The 3,998-nt window shown below is 33.9% G+C and overlaps 1 protein-coding gene across 5 annotated transcripts in view; it reads left to right on the top strand.

Annotated features, from left to right (window-relative positions):
* The window catches only part of dpr14 (defective proboscis extension response 14), a 75,824-nt gene that overhangs the window by 10,014 nt on the left and 61,812 nt on the right, over window positions 1-3,998 (top strand). The gene's annotated exons all lie outside the window — the stretch shown is intronic.

Below are 3,998 nucleotides of genomic sequence, written 5' to 3'. Positions count from 1 at the left end.
TTTCAAGAGCTTGAATGTGGCTTTTTATTTACACTTATTTTTTGTAAATGGATAATGCATGATTGTTTTTTGTTTAATAAATATATCAAATTATATGAAGTAAATATACCGCTTTTTACTTTATGAAAGAACGTTGTATCGGCCATCAGAAACGATGCTGCTTGTAATGAAATAACGTTGTATCATCCATTTTATATAATACATACAACGTTATTCCACTAAAAAAAAGTTCCAATTGACTCTTTGCATATCCAGGACGAATTTTATTTATTTTTTAAACTATATTTCAGTTCTTGCCAGGCCCTAACTGAAATAAATGTAAAAAAAAATATAGAAAACATTGCATATGGCGACCTCAAACGATTTTTTTTTGTTACTGAAAAGTTTTAACTTTGTCGCTAAGAACGTTATTTGAGTCGACCATTCATTTAGCTATGCAAATTTTTTTTCGTGCAACCCTGCGTGAGTTGAAAGCAAAAGTTGAACGCAAAATCGCCTCATGCGAACACCTTTTTAGAATGAGGTGAATGTATGTACACTGCCGGAACAAAGTATTGGCGCAGAAAATTTTTCACAATATATGCAGCATTTTTCATTCTAATATTTTTCCGTTAACTTCGTATAAAAAAATGGTTCATTCTACAACAAAAAAAAACATAAAAATAAAATTCCTAAACTTTGTGCAAAACTCGCGAANTAGAATGAGGTGAATGTATGTACACTGCCGGAACAAAGTATTGGCGCAGAAAATTTTTCACAATATATGCAGCATTTTTCATTCTAATATTTTTCCGTTAACTTCGTATAAAAAAATGGTTCATTCTACAACAAAAAAAAACATAAAAATAAAATTCCTAAACTTTGTGCAAAACTCGCGAAAATTCAGCAAATTTTCATGAAAATTTTAAACTTTTTAATCAGATTTTGTAGAATTTTTTTGAGTATGCAGATTTGTAGCCCAATCAATTTTATTATTTTAAAGTGCAAGTTTAGCTAGGAATTACCGTTGATTTTTGGCAATTTTTTTCACGCAGTCTCTTCCATACGAAAATTTTTTTCCAAAATACTTTATATGGAAAAAATGCAAAACACCTTCAACAAAAAAAAAAATTCGCAAAAATCAACGCGATTTTTGACTAAGAATTTAATTTGCTGCTAAACTGCATACTCATACTTTGATGAAAATTTGCTGAGTTTTCGCGAGTTTTGCACAAAGTTTAGGAATTATATTTTTATGTTTTTTCTTGTAGAATGAACCATATTTTTATACGAAATTAGCGGAAAAATATTAGAATGATAATTGTTGCATATATTGTGAAAAATTTGCTGTGCCGATACTTTGTTCCGGTTGTGTACATATGTACATGTTTTGAAACAATTTTTCGTCAGATTTATAAATCAGTTACGCAACTAACTATACACATTTTCTCACAAGTGAGAGTGCAATGTAATTTCACTACTTGAAATATATGTCTTATCTTTAAGCGATTTGGCTTTGGCTACGCGTATATTAGTATTATCTTTTTATAAAAATACCCGTATAGTAGAGTGGCATGGTTATTATCTGATTTCAAAAATTTTTTAAACCAAAAACAATACCCGTATCGAGTTTTATAAATTTTATCATAAATGGGTGTGAGCACGCCCATTTTCCACAAATATCATAGTTGTCCTATTTTATGCCAAAATTCCAAGCTATCTTGGTTAAAGGGCAACCTATTACCAAATTTCGTTTACATATATAAATTTTTGTCGAGTTATCGTGTACACGGACGGAGGGGCAGACACATACAGCTTAATGGACTTATGTATGTATCTCTTCATTCTGAGCATATATACATTCATATCGAGGGCATATATCGTCGATGTTTTAAACCGCCATTGTGGCAAATATTAGATTTGGTAACTCCAGGCATCGAGATTTATGCATAAAAATCGTCAAATCGCTATTAAAACAACAGATTTGTAAAATAACAGCCAGAGAAACTACCGCCATATTAATGCAATGCCTTCAAAGAAAAAACCGTTTTTCGCTCTCCTATAAAATTTGAGTGCCGTAAGATAGGCGGTTTCGCAATTGGTCGATGGGCGGTTTGGCAAAACCATCGACGATATTCAATACCCTCTATCTGCACTTTTCACAAAAATGAGATTCTGATACAAAATTTCGCCTAAGACTTAACTGTCATCGGTGATATTAATGCTGACCATGTATAACACTTGGCAGAAGCATTTAAATTAAATTGCAAAGTCAGAATTAACATTAGTGATGACAGGTAAGTCCCAGATGAGTTCTAACATCACAAAGTTGTTTTTGTGAAAATTGCAGATAGAGAGTATTGAATACAAAAAAAGAAGCGAGCGAACCCGAACTTTATATACCTGGCGAAGGTATCAAATATCATCGATTCAACTTTCTCTAAACTACCTTTGCATGAGAATCAGGACTGTTTTTCCCGATTTCAAACGTTTTCAATAATATGCAGAGTTAAGCTTAATGATATAATTGGACCAAGTTTGGTAGAAATCGATAAAGTGGTTACCGAGATACACCTTTGTAGTCATAAAGTGGGCGGTACCACGCCCAGTTCCTAAAAGTCTATAGCAGTCTTATTTATTGTTAAGAGATTGTTGTAACTATTAACTTTTAGTAAATTAGCGCCCTCAGTTATTGAAATATCGGAGTTTTCGTGTTTCTGAAATTTACCGTTATACGGGAACGGGTCTAATTTTAGTCCGATTTGAATATTTTTCACGAATTTATTTCCCGTACCAAAGGTTATTAAGTGTACCGAGTTTGGTGGAAATTAATGAATCGGTTACCGAGATACACATTTGTGGTCATAAGCGGGCGGCGCCACGCCCATTGTCCAAAAATTTATAATAATCAAATTTTCTGTTAAGTGGTAATTGCAATGATCGATTCTAAGTGAATTAGCCTTAGTAGCTGCTGATTTATGGCAGTTTTCGTGTTTTTGTTAATTCCGTTATATGGCAGATGGGCGTGGTTATTGCCAGATTTCAAACATTTTCAACAGATTTCTTAGCTAGACCCTAAGCAAGCCTCGTACAGAGTTTGGTAAGGATTGGTGAAGGGGCTACTGAGATCCAGCATTTCATCAAAAGTGGGCGGGGTCACGACCATTTTTAAAAAATTTCATAATAAAGTTATTTTTTACCACAATTCTACTTCACATACTAATTTTCAACAATTTGCATCCAATATTAACTGAAATATGGCAGTTCTTGCATATTTCGAAAATACCGTTATATGGGAGGTGGGCGTGGTTACAGTCCGATTTCGCCCATTTTCAATACCAACCTACCTTGGATAAACATGCCAAATTTCGTTGAGATATCTCAATTTTTGCTCGAGTTATCGTGTACACGGACGGACGGACAGACAGACATGGCTTAATCGACTTCTCAGTTCATTCTGAGCATTTATGTATACATTTGTCTAAATCTATCTCGATTCATTTTGGCTGTTACAAACAACCGTTATGTGAACAAAATTAATATACCCTTGTGCACAAGTGCGCTCGGATATAAAAACTGACTTCAGATTCGTAAAACGGCGACCCCAAAAACTCTCAAATGCCGGTTTTCGAACAAATCCAACCATTGTTTTAAAAATGGATCGCCATTTTGGATCCGCCATTTTGAATTTTGAAAAACTGACTTCAGATTCCTGATTAGCGACCTCAGAGACCCCCTGGTAACAAGTTCCAACCCATGACAACGCGTAAATCGTTCAGTGTCAACGTTTTTATTTTACTAGTCTCTTTTCGAGAGCATATTTTCGGGCACTAGGCCCATTCTAACTGACCAAGACAGGTATGTAATTAAGGGAATGTTCCCCAATAATACCACAGTAATTATATGTAAAAACCACATTTTTAGCTGCATTTTAACATATCAAGAAAATAAAAAAGTTGAGAACATCAGCGTTTTTATAAAAAACCGACCAGCGCGACCTCTACGAAAACCTTTTTTTT

This window comes from Rhagoletis zephyria, unplaced genomic scaffold (assembly GCF_001687245.7).
Source record: "Rhagoletis zephyria isolate East Lansing unplaced genomic scaffold, Rhagoletis_zephyria_1.1 Rzeph_scaffold_01682, whole genome shotgun sequence".
Classification (NCBI taxonomy): domain Eukaryota; kingdom Metazoa; phylum Arthropoda; class Insecta; order Diptera; family Tephritidae; genus Rhagoletis; species Rhagoletis zephyria.
The sequence above is the reverse complement of the archived record's forward strand: the minus strand, read 5'-3'. Positions and strand labels throughout refer to the sequence as shown.